At 34.7% G+C, this 13,917-nt stretch overlaps 1 pseudogene; it reads left to right on the top strand.

The window, feature by feature from the left end:
• Positions 1-9,165: 9,165 nt before the first annotated feature.
• Positions 9,166-9,646, top strand: LOC147791417 (14 kDa proline-rich protein DC2.15 pseudogene; annotated as a pseudogene).
• The last annotated feature ends 4,271 nt before the right edge of the window (positions 9,647-13,917 follow it).

Consider the following 13,917-nt stretch of genomic DNA (forward strand, 5'->3'; position numbering starts at 1 on the left):
GTAGCACTCTGTTTAGTTTTGTTTAAATAGTTAAAATCTCCAACACCCATTTGAATGTTACCCAAAAACTCAATTTCCAGCGATAAAATTAATAAAAAAGATAGGTTCCCTGTGGAATCGATAATTTACTTATTACTTGGTACTTGAGATAGTGTATACTTGCACTTATTCTTGTGAATTTTACATCATTTTATTCTATACATCCACAAGCGATCAGCTATTCTTAGATATATTTATATTTTAAATCTCTCCTTTCTCTGGTAGAGTTGAAGCCTCAAGAAAAACAGCCCAATAAATAGTTCATACTCGTAATTGTGCTCCATACATTAAACCTATGATAATTAGCCAAACTATCAAGTTTGAATAGTTCATGACACTATGGGGTTCCGCTGACTTCCAGACGTCGTTACAGATTAGCTTGATTAAAGGGTCCAGGCGAGCGCCCGGACGATTCACGCTCGTATGTGTTGGTCATGTGTAAAGGAAGTACTACACATCCGATTTGTTCAAGATTGGAGGTCACTCCTAGATGAGTTAGAGCTCGATCCCAAGAGCATGTTGCATGTGTTTGCATCAGCATGACCCCTACAATGGGTCACTTACTGAGTATTCTTTGAAATACTCAAGCCGTATGCCACATATCATTTTTCAGGTAAAGACAAAACGCCCATGTACGGACGACGACGACATCGGAAATAGATACTGTGGTACGTGCATAAGGTAGTTGCATGTTTAAATTCTTAGTCATAGGATTATAGGACGCTTTTATTTCATTATTTAGATTATTCCATTTGTAATTGTTTTGTGTTAATTTTAAATTCCAACGTTATATTTTAAAACACGTAAGACCGACAATGTGTTCTAGTAGTTTGAAGTGTTCTGAATGTGTTTTAAATTTTCTGTTATTTATGATGAGTATCTAAGAGTTATATTCCGCATTTAAGAGATAAGCATGAGACTTGGTAGCGACTCTGAGTATGTAAAAATTTAGGATCGTTACATAAAACATTAACTTGAGACTAAAGAAGAAGCTAAACCTAAGTGGGAACGAGTGAATAAAAAATAAAATACGAGGAATGCCAAACCGAATCAAATAAGTTAAATCAAAATTTGTTACCCATGCAGTATTAGAAAGCCATGACAAAGGGATGATCTTAGAGTCAAGGTCGAGGCCTAAGCCATCGAGGCTAGAAATAAGTCGCTTAGGTTGAGGCCACCTTGGTCGAGTTGAGAAAATCTTGATGAATAGCTTTACTGCGTAAGCCTAGGTCGAGGCAAACACCTTCATCCAAGTCTATGATGAATCTCTCTACCTTCTTTGTCTTCATGTAGACCAATTTCGAGGCTAGGCTAAGCTCATTCGCCTCATGAATTCTTGGTATATTCCTATTGTTTTATACATGTGACCATGCTCAAGTAATACTCTTCTCATAATGTCGTGTGATTAAACCACCATTAGGACTGAGAAACACATTTGTGCATCATCCTACAACATGAACGATGCACAAGATACTTTATGGTCATCTAAACTCTTCAATAGATGAAATATCATCTCCATTATGAACCTATTCCTCCTTTCACTGACGTCATTCTGTTGAGGAGTGTATACTGCTGTCAATTTATGTTCAATTCCAGCCTCTTCACAAAAACTGTTAAATGTACTCCTTGCAATTATCTGATCTTATAGTCTGAATCAAGCATGCACTTTCATTCTCAACTCTGGCTTTGAATTTCAAAATACATCCGCAACTTCTGGCTTTTGCTTGAGCAAGAAGATCCAACAAATTCTCATTAGATCATCAATAAAAACAATGTAATAAAGATTACCATTTAATGATGGTGTTCGTTGACGACCACAAAGATCAGTATGAACCAGCTGCAGTTTTTTCGAGGCTCTCCATGAATGTTTAGGAAAGGGTTGCCTATGTTGTTCCCCAAAATTACAAGCACGTTAAAGAGGAATGTAATCATTAATGTCGGCGAGTCTTTCTACCAGCTTCTTTGACTGCATCTAAAGCAAATCTCGATGATGAAAGAGCCCAAGTCTTTTGTGCCAAATCTTAGTGGCACTAGCTATGGATATAAAGGTCATCTGCTCTTTCTCCATCGGATTTAGAGCAAAGCTTTTTCCTTTCATTTTGACATTGAACAAGTCTTTGCACTACATCTCTAATCAATCACTCCTTATTCTCAAACAAGTAACTGTCCATGTTTTTCGAATCTTTTTTAGGGAATGACGAGGCATGATGATTTAGAATAGAATTTTGAAGAAACGGAGTGTATAAAGCAGTAAAAAAGTGCTTAAAATCGAAACCCTAATTCGGAAACCCCAAACCGAGACGTTTGAAACTCATGCTAAAAAAACTGAGCAACCGTACATGTTTTTCAAAACTTTTGTGGGGAATTATTAGGCATGATGATTTAGAATAGAATGTTGAAGAAATGGAGTGTATAAAGCAGTAAAAAAGTGCTTCAAATCGAAACCCTAATTTGGAAAACCCAAATCGGGACGTTGAAACACGTGCTATAGAAACCGAGTAACTTTCCATGTTTTAAGAAACTTCTTTGGGGAAGGATTAGGCATGATGATTTAGAATAGAATGTTGAATAAAAAGAGTGTATAAAGCAGTAAAAAAGTGCTTAAAATCGAACCCTATTTCGGAAACTTCAAACTGGGACGTTTCAACACGTTCTAAAAAACCGATAAACTGTCCATGTTTTTCGAAACATTTGTGGGGAATCATTAGCCATGATGATGAAGAATAGAATGTCGAAGAAACGGAGTGTATAAAGCAATAAAAAAGGGCTTAAAATTGAAACCCTAATTCAGAAAATCCAAACCGGGTCGTTTGAAACACGTGCTAAAAAACCAAGTAACTGTTCATGTTTTTCGAAACTTTTGTAGGGAATGATGAGGCATGATGATTTAGAATAGAATTTTGAAGAAACGGAGTGTATAAAGCAATAAAAAGGTGTTTAAAATCGAAACCCTAATTCGGAAACCTCAAGCCAAGACGTTTGAAACACGTGCTAAAGAAACTGAGTAACTTTTCATGTTTTAAGAAACTTTTGTGAGGAATGATTAGGCATGATGATTTAGAATAGATTGTCGAAGAAACAGAGTGTATAAAGCAGTATAAAAAGTGCTTAAAATCGAACCCCTAATTCGGAAACCCTAAACCGGGAGGTTTGAAACACGTGCTAAAATGACCGAGTAACTGTCCATGTTTTTTGAAACTTTTGTGGGGAATGATTAGGCATGATGATCAAGAATAGAATGTCGAAGAAATGGAGTGTATAAAGCAGTAAAAAAAGTGCTTAAAACCGAAACCCTAAATCGGGTCATTTGAAACACGTGCTAAAAAAATCCGAGTAACTATCCATGTTTTAAGAAACTTTTTTGGGGAATGATTAGGCATGATGATTAAGAATAGAATGTCAAAGAAACGGAGTGTATAAAGCAGTAAAAAAGTGCTTAACATCGAAATCAACTCCTACATATTAAAAAATCTACCTAGAAATCTACCATAACAAACCAGTAAACAAATTAAAACTAAATCAACTCCTAACTACAACGAGATTTAATTAGATATTAGCTGATAGCAATCTAAACAAACACGTGATATTTAACAGTCCAATTGATGATACAAAGGCTGTTTCTCTTACAATTTCATAATTATTTCATCTCTTGCATCATCTTAGGGTTGTTGGTTGCCTACGCTTGTTATTTGGTTGTCATAGTCTATATTTATTAAATGAAAGGTCTCCCACATTAGGGTAGTCGTAGTGGAGACCGACACTACTACAGGCATCGATGGTGCCACTTGTGGTACTGTAGGTAGTGACAAGGCTAGGCCTATACGACCATAATTTTCCTAATCAAATATAGATACTACTACATGCATGACATGGCTAATACGTGTGGAAAAGTCTATGAAAATATTTCATAAACGATGTCGTGGACTTAAACATTCATAATAAATTCATTAAAACAATATTGCTATGAACAATATAGCAAAAAATAGCTAATGTGAATTAAAATGAGATAAAAAAAAAAAACAATAAGGCGATGGCGTGATATAACCTAAGGACTACTAAAACAAACATGAACACAATACCCTAGCTTTGATCTCATGGCCTTCACCGCGACGCCGTCACATCCATACGAGAGTACCTTACCTGTACCTAAGAAATAAGAGTAACATGCGACTTAGTATTTTAAGAAATAATCCATAAGTAACCCCACTGTTGAAGTAAGAAAAATGCAATCAAATGCAATATGGTGGGACCTATCATTTCATAAAACCATCATGTCATGACTTTAAACTCAGTCCGGGCAGGGTTGAATGTGTAGTACTTTTATACACACGGCCCACGCACGTGCACATAGTCTCACCAGATAGACTCATGTATATATTCCCTAGGCCTCATTCATCGGGTTAATGCACGCTCATGCTACCAGAAACCACATGGAGAAAGGACCCACGTAATATCACGACAAAAATAGATATCGTAATGTACGCATTCGTATTAATCACAATGGGAAAGTATCCTGGTGCAAATGACGCACATAAATGCATGAGGTCCCCATAGCTTAAAACCATGACATAAGTTTATGATTCAAGTCATACCTTCATTCATTCATGACATACAAAGTTTGTGAGACATGCATCCGTAATAATTGTCATATCTTCCCTAATTAACATAATTTACATAGCTTGGTGTATGAAGTTTTATGCATCATATCATCAATATCATAAATATAATTCCACAAGATGGTAACATGGTATAGTCGTATTATAGCATAGCTTATAACAATACATAATACGACATAGCGTAATTTATAACATAGCATAGCATCACATAATACATGCAAACAATCATAATAATGACATGTGCAGGGTTCACTAAATTTCTTGAGTTGATGTTCGTTTTATCCTACTCGTCGAGGAATAGTTCCAAAACTAACTCCAAATCGACTTCCTCCATTTTCTTTTTTCTTCATCATGTTCTCCAAATTGGCGTTGGCTAGAAATAAAAGAAATGATAGTATGAAGATTGAGAAATAACACACACATCTTAAGCTTGGAATAACTCTAGGAACTTCTCCATCATCATTTTCATGTGATAAATGTTATCTCTCTAATGTGCAATTTCATCACTTATCGAGCTAAAATCTATATAGATATTTTTTTTCTTTACTCGAGCTTTTGTCTAACTGCAAAGGCTCATAATATATCACTAGAGTTTTGTCGATCATGTACTTACCGAGCATAAACACGTGGAACACATGAAGTAGGGTAAACATTCTTGTATTGAGAAGTAAATTTGTATTTGTTTCAAGATCCTGATGTGTAGTAATGACTTAATTTAAAATAATTATAAATTCCACCTCTTAATTTTTAAAATCTACTTTAATTAAAAGAATTAAATTTATTTCACATGAAATTAAAATTATAAATATGAAACCTATCTTTTTAATAAAATGTAGAATATTAACCAAAATGAACATATATCATTGGATTGGATTATATCATTGACTATAATGTTGGATTTGAATTTAAAAATAAATAAATAAATATATGGATATTAATTTCTTGTAGGTCAATTTCATTCCGTTTTTTTTTTTTTTTTTTTACTTTAATTTATTAGTCGTAATGGTCCCTCACGTAAATAACTGATACGAACCGTTATGACATTTTCATCGATAGTTGACATATACATTCATGTTCAACAATTTATTTAACTTGCATTTACTGTTTCGATCATAAAGAAAAATATAATTAAAAAGAACTTATACAAAGATAAATATTTAACATAAACATTATTTCTAAATTATGATTAGTAGAAATTTAAGTTTAGTTATTGACATGCAAAACTACAATATTTGAATAGTTAAAGAGAAACTATTGGTTAAGAATGAACAAAAAAACAACCTTTCCCCTCTCCACTAACCTTTCATCACAATTATCTCCCCTCCCTCCCTCCCCTCCTTAACCCATCCTCCTGCCACAGAGCAACAGAAAAACAACTTCAGATTTACTTGAGAAAAAAAAATGAGAATGGCCTTTTTACTCAGCTGTGATTTATGTGAGATTTATGTGAAGATAGATCCGATCAATAAGATATATATTAAATCTTCATTTTCTTTTATCCTATTGTTTTTTAGAAATCACAGCCAATTATAGTTAGATGTTCATTGAATTATTACAATGGTTTAGTTTTGAGTTAGAAACTAAATGTCCATCATTCATATGAATTCTAGCAAATCATTAGTAATATTAGATTAAATTTATATCAGTAGCCAAATGAATAGATTAAAAATAGAATGACCAAGAAAATTTGTGAACAGTAAACATTGAGGTAAGGAAAGATTTGGAAACAAAGATCCACTGTAAATTTAGAATACATGAGAACAGAATGAAAAGGGCACAGGGGAAAAAAAATTAGGGAATTAAAAACCACAAACTAAATATAGAGGGAAAGGTAAATGGAGATGGTAAATACAGAGAGTAGTAAAGCTCACAATAACTTAAATAGTTGTATATACTTTTCTTTCTACCACACCATGGAAAATAAGATTTTTAATAAAAATATAATTATTGATTATATTTCAAGACTTTTAACAATGGACCCATGTAAATGAGAGAAATAATTTTATAGATTTCAAACTTGAAACTGATTTTCTAGGCTCACATAGGTTGACTCGGATTTCAAAGGACAGAATCGAACATTCATTAAAGATATATTCGTGGCAACGATTTAAGCTAGCCAAGTAAGTGAACTTACTATCGGCATGGTTATATTTGTTGTTGACACGTGCCCCGTGATTCTGCACGTGTCATATATATTGATATGTGTGAATTGTTTGTGGATCGATATGCTTCTTATTTGTTATGTATATGTTATAATATGTGAATTGTTTAATAATAATTACGGTACGATGTGTTCAATGATATGTTTGAGATATGATACGAGAAGGATGCACAAAATGAAATGTAACGATAGGAGTAAAATACGTTCATGAAACGTTAAGGTTAGGTTACATACCAGAGTGATATGGATAAGAGAGATTGATGGAAGAATACAGTTAGGCTACGGGTAGAAAGGGATATGTTTGTGATAGATTGATAGAACGATAGGGTTAGGTTAAGTTCTTGTGATGAGATGACTAAGGTACGTTAACGTAATGATATGTCTGTGATAAGTAAAGAACGTTAAGGCTATGATAAGTTAGAGAATGATATGACTATGAAGTGTTTATGTTATGACTCGTTTATGATATGAGACATTGTGATGCAATATGTTATGGTATGATGTGTATATGATGAAATGTTATGTTAAAAGCATAGAACGTTATGTTAGGTCTCCTAAATTGTGTGTATACGGCACGATATGAATGACATGAAATTACGATAAATGACATGAAGTATAACCCCGTTAGAATTATGTATGATTTGAGAATTGAAGGATGACAAACGATATGACATGAATGATGAACGATATCTGAAACGATATGAAAAATTATATGATACTTACATAATGCTAGCGGGGTTGTATTAAAGGATAATGAAAATGGAAAAGTTTTGGGACCTCATGCATTATGTTTGCTCATGCATTTGGGAGGGATACCCCTATCCCATCACGAGGGTACGGACGCGTACATCCAATGGCAGGACAACGATCGTTATGCTCTACATAGCGCTACCGTGACGGTTACTAGTTCTACCGAGTGTCTGGTCTAAGGGGCTCCTAGGGTATGCCCACCGGATAAGGAAGGTGGCCCAGCAGTGTGTGAATTAGCTGGTGATCCCATACTCGCACGTATGGGCTGTGTGTAGAGTATATGGTACACGTCCAAAATTATCCGTTGCGACAGCATCGTAGGGAAAACGAAACGAAAGATAGGTCTCATCATTTCATTGCATGTGATTGTTGCATTTAACCCCAATAGTGGTGTCACTTGCTGAGTATTTCTTTAAATACTAAGCCATATGCTACTACATTTTTCAGGTTAAGGTAAGGCATTCCGGTACGGTTGACGACGATATCGCAACTCGAGACCAAGGCACATGCAGAGGGTAATGGTATTTATTTTCTTATACTTGGGCTAGAATAGGATGTTTTTAACTTAGCCTTTTGTTGTGTCGTTTTAATGATGTTTTCAAAACACCTAAGTCCAGGACTTTGTTTTAAAATAAAGGTTATGTTTTATGGAATTCAAATAAAGTCTTCCGCATTCAATGTTTATGGTACGTATACAGTAGCGACCTTAAATTAAGTAGAAAATTTCGGGTCATTACAGCTCACATGCGCACATGGACCGTTAAGGATGGACTCGTTTACATACCCCTAAGGCTTGACTCGTTGGGTTAAATGTGCTGACGCGCCAAACACCACAGAGGGAAAGACCCACATGATATCATGACGAACATAAATATCGAAGATATATTTTTTTAGATCTTTTATCTTATAACCATTTTCATCTTAATTAAATTTTTAAAGATTTTCAAAGCATGCATGTAATAACAATCTTAGTCTTGTCATGTTTTAGAGGTTGTATTGTTATGTCATACTAACATCAATATATACCACAACTCATTGTTAATATATATTTATCCGCTTTGACTCATTATACATCGCCACCAATTTTACAATTTACTAGGGAGAGTTTTCCACACCCTTATAAAAAAAATGTTTCGTTACTCCTTCAAAATGACGTGGAATCTCATAGATATATTTAAAAAAAAAAACTATATTGTATTTGTAAAAATTATTTGTGCTAAAAACAATCTCTACATTATCATCTATTGCCCACTTGTCTGGAGTGTTCTATCAAATATTATTTTCAAACAATAATTTGTTTTAAAAAGTATTTGATATCTTCTTATCAAACATCCCTTGGTCTATTTTGTAGGTCATTTGACATTTTTATAATATTTTAAAAAAAGACAAACTAATTAAAAACCCATCTCTAGAATCAATTCCTCAAAAGTTAATAAAGTAACTGAAAAAGTTGGGTGTTTCATATCCAGCAATTTATAAGGCATTTTTGTTTTAAAATACAACAAATTCTAAAACCCCATTTATAGAAACCCTAACCCTTCTCATAATTCTTCACAAGCCATCACACAAACCTACAAACCCTTCAATATCTCTCCACCAATGGCTTCCAAGCTCTCTTCGCCCATTGCCCTCCTCCTCCTCAACCTCCTCTTCTTCACTATGGTCAGCTCCACCTATGTCCCTTGCCCACCACCGCCACCCAAGCCCCACAAGCCCACTCCGTCAAGGCAGCAACCATCACTCCCCAAGTGCCCCAGGGACACCCTCAAGCTTGGCGTCTGCGCCGACTTGCTGGACGATCTAGTGCACTTAGTGATCGGCTCACCACCAAAATCCCCATGCTGCTCCCTAATCCAAGGCCTTGTTGACCTGGAAGCTGCTGTGTGCCTTTGCACTGCGGTGAAGGCCAGAGCCTTGGGTCTCAAGATTGACCACTCAGTTTCCCTCAGCTTGCTTTTGAACTACTGTGGAAAGAACGTTCCGTCCGGCTTCCAATGCCCTGCTTGAAACCAAATCCATTCATTTTCGTTTCTTGTTTCTTCTTCAATTTTCTATTTCAATGTCGTGTTTAAATAATCAGTTTGGTCGTATGTCGTGTTACGATGGGTTTGGAAAACTTCTCAGAATTCCACCATCTTTTTATAGTTTCATTACAATGCAATGTAACATAATGGTACGTAGAATGAACAACATTGTTCGTCTATTCTTGTGTCTTATTACAAATTTGACGATGCATATGTTTGAAACCTCAAATCTTGTTTCACGTGTGTCACTTGCATGAAATCATAATAAACCCTTAACTTCAAAATTTTCATGACGAAAAATTAAAGAGAGTAATATTAACACTCAAGTTTTAAATGACAATGTTGTTGAAAAATGTAGAGACCTCAATTTAATGAAAATATGGATGTCAGTGTAACAGCCCAAGTACGCCGCTAGTAGATATTATCCGTTTGGAATCGTTATGTATCGCTGTCAGCCTTACGGTTTAAAAACATGTTTGTTAGGGAGAGGTTTTCACATTCCTGTAAAGAACGCTTCGTTCTCCTCTCCAACTGACGTGGGATCTCACAATCCACACCCTTGGGGGCCAGCGTCTTTGTTGGCACACCGCTCGGTGTCTGGCTCTGATGCCATTTGTAATAGCCTAAACTCACCGTTAGCAGGGATTATCTACTTTGACCCGTTACGTATCGCCGTTAGTCTCACGGTTTTAAAATGTGTCTGTGAGAGATGTTTCCACATTACTTTAAGAAATGTTTCGTTCTCTTTTTCAACCGACGTGAGATCTCATAGTCCATGGAAACTTTTGAAAAATTTATGAGAATATTTAAACCGTCGTATAAGAATTTACTATTCTAAACGAGGAAGAGGGTTATTATTAATATTATGGGTTGATATTTTTATTAAATATAAGGTCAATTTTATACAATATGATTAAAAAGTGGATTTGGTGGACAATATTAGATATTGACATATTAATGAAAAAAGAATACAATGGACCGTGGCAATACTCTCGGGTCACGGTCAATGAAAAGCAAATTGTAGAGATAATTGCTACATTTTTCTTTTTCTTTTCTTTATTTATTTTTTTAATTATTTATAGAAACAACTTTAATTTTAATTTTGAAGAAGACCGATGAATAATTCGTGGTTCACTAAGCTGGGCAATTAATTTTTTTTTCTAATAATTATTTATTACAACCTTTTCATAATTTTTGAATTGTTATCCATTATAATTCATATTAATTACATCATCATATGCCTCTTTTATCTCGAGCCAATGATAAGTATTTTAATATATTTAAAATTGTAAAATAGGTTTTTTTTTTATTATTAAATTAATTTATTAGTATTTTTGTTGTATATATATTTTTTTTCAAAATTATCTATTGATATTGACATTTCCATAAAATCGAGACTTCCATATTTTAAACATTAATGAGTAACTAATTTTGATATCTAACCTAAGGGCTATAACTTGAATAGAAAATGCAACTATCATACTTTCATTCTCATAGCCTATATAGTGACCCTACATGGTTGTCTTCCCTTCGTCTAAAAAAAATAGCACTTGGTTTGATAATTTAAAAAAATACTCAGTAAATAATCACACTGTTGCGGTCGAAAAATGCAAATACATGCAACGATCTCTACTTTTCAGTCTGGATAGAGTTGAATGTGTAATATTTCTCTACACATGCACACATAGATCCACCTAGTAGACTCGTATACGTATCCTCTAAGTCTACTTGTTGGGCTAGCTTAAACTCACGTTGGCAGAAGCTATGGAGGGAAAGGAAAGTGCATAATACCACGCGTACATGAAATGGTAGTTTATGTAGTGTAATATATGGAGGTTCATGCATCATACAACATTAATATCACAACATAGTTCCATAACATGACATAATCATATTATAGTACATCTTGTAGCATTGCATAAACATAACATAACACAAAACGCATCAAACAATCATGAAAAATTCGTCATTCATACATCATACAAGTCATTCAACCAAGCCAACGTTAAAGCCATTTCGTAGGCGAAGTTATTAACGTATGGAAAATTAGAGTATCTTTGTTTAAGACCTATCTTGATCGGCACAAATGTGAGGATTGTTAAGCTATTCTTAGATATATTTATATTTTAAGTCTCTCCTTTCTACGGTAGAGTTGAAGCCTCAAGAAATACAGCTCAATAAATAGTTCATACTCGCAATTGTGCTCCATACATAAACCTATGATAATTACCCATACTATCAAGTTTGGATAGTTCATGACACTATGGGGTTCCGCTAACTTCCAGACGTCGTTACAGATTAGCTTGATTAGAGGGTCCAGGCGAGGTCCTGGAGGATTCACGCTTGCACGTGTGGGTCATGTGTAAAGAAGTACTACACATCCAATTTGTTCGAGATTGGAGGTCACTCCTAGATGAGTTAGAGCTCGATCCCAAGAGCATGTTGCACGTGTTTGCATCAGCATGACCCCTACAGTGGGTCACTTACTGAGTATTTATCGAAATACTCAAGCCGTGTGCCAGATATCATTTTTCAAGTAAAGAGAAGACGCCCATGTACGGACGACGACGACATCGGAAATAGATACTGTGGCACGTGCATAAGGTAGTTGCATGTTTAAATTCTTAGTCATAGGAGTATAGGACGCTTTTATTTCATTATTTAGATTATTCCATTTGTAATTGTCTTGTTTTAATTTTAAATTCCAACGTTATACTTTGAAACACGTAAGACCGACAATGTGTTCTAGTAGTTTGAAGTGTTCTGAATGTGTTTTAAATTTTCCGGTATTTTTTTATGAGTATCTAAGAGCTATATTCCGCATTTAAGAGATAAGCATGAGACTTGGTAGCGACTCTGAGTATGTAAAAATTTAGAATCGTTACATAAAACATTAACTTGAGACTAAAGGAGAAGCTAAACCTTAATGGGAATGAGTGAATAAAAACGCCAAACCGAATCAAATAAGTTAACAAATCAAAATTTGTTACCCATGCAGTATTAGAAAGCCATGACAAGGGGATGATCTTAGAGTCAAGGTCGAGGCCTAAGCCATCGAGGCTAGAAATAAGTCACTGAGGTTGAGGCCACCTTGGTCGAGTTGAGAAAATCTTAATGAATAGCTTTACTGAGTAAGCCTAGGTCGAGGCAAACACCTTCATCCAAGTCTACGATGAATCTCTCTGCCTTCTTTGTCTTAATGTAGACCAATTTCGAGGCTAGGCTTGATGGTGTTAATATAACACATGCAGAAGCAATTTGGATCTTAGGCACTTTTAGAACATGAATTATAGTAAATAACTAGCATGTTCATAAGTATTAAAATTTAATGAGTTTGAATACTAACCTTTTGTAGTTCAAACTTCTTTTTGCTCACGAACCGGTTTCGAACCACCACTAGTGTCTTCTCCACTATCCTCCGACCTTAGAACGGGATTGTGGAATCCGGTGAGTGACTAAACTTGGGAGGGATTTTGTATATATGAAGAGAGTGTTTGTGAGAGGTTTTTCTCAAGGTTTTTCACCAAGAAGAAGAAGACCTTCCATGTACCATGATCACTCTATTTAAAGAGTCATGTTTGCATGTTCATGCAAATTTGAGATCACCAAATTTTGACACTTAAAATTCCACTCAAATGTTTGGGATTATGTGGCAAGCATGCATGTTTGAGTTAACCAAATTTTGACACTCAAAATTCCACTCAAACTTGTGGGGTTTATTTGGCAAACATGCAAGTTTGGTTAAACCAAATTTTGACACCTCAAAATTCAACTAACATGGATTTTTCCATGAGATGAAGTTAACATTTTGACTTTCTTCATTTTAATTCAACAATTAATTTGAATAATGAATTTCAAATTAAAGTAACATTAAATGATTAATTAAACTATTTAATTAATATTTAATATTAATTCAAATGTCAATCCCAATCAATTCCGACACATAATTGATTAAGATATTTAAATTTTATTTAAATATCTCAGATTCTCTCCTTTTGTTTAATTCGTAAATAAAACAAAAATGCGGTTAAATATATCGTATATATGTAGCGCATATTCCCTAATTTGAATTCGAACACTTCGAACTCACTCGTCACACTGTTCTATGGTTTAGTCCGATATGAGCTAGCAGAGGGACCTAATGGACCTATAGATCATTGGCTCCAACGATCCAAGATTAACCGGCTAAACTCATTAACCTTGTTAACCAACATTCGTTAACTACTAGGACACTCCACTATAGCCTAGTAGTTGCACTCCCCTCACTATAGATATATTTCTGTCCATTTGATATAACCATGATTAGTAAGTCGATCCTTCACAGGTT

The sequence above is a fragment of the Cucurbita pepo genome, chromosome 8, assembly GCF_057944985.1.
Source record: "Cucurbita pepo subsp. pepo isolate OVF chromosome 8, ASM5794498v1, whole genome shotgun sequence".
NCBI lineage: Eukaryota > Viridiplantae > Streptophyta > Magnoliopsida > Cucurbitales > Cucurbitaceae > Cucurbita > Cucurbita pepo.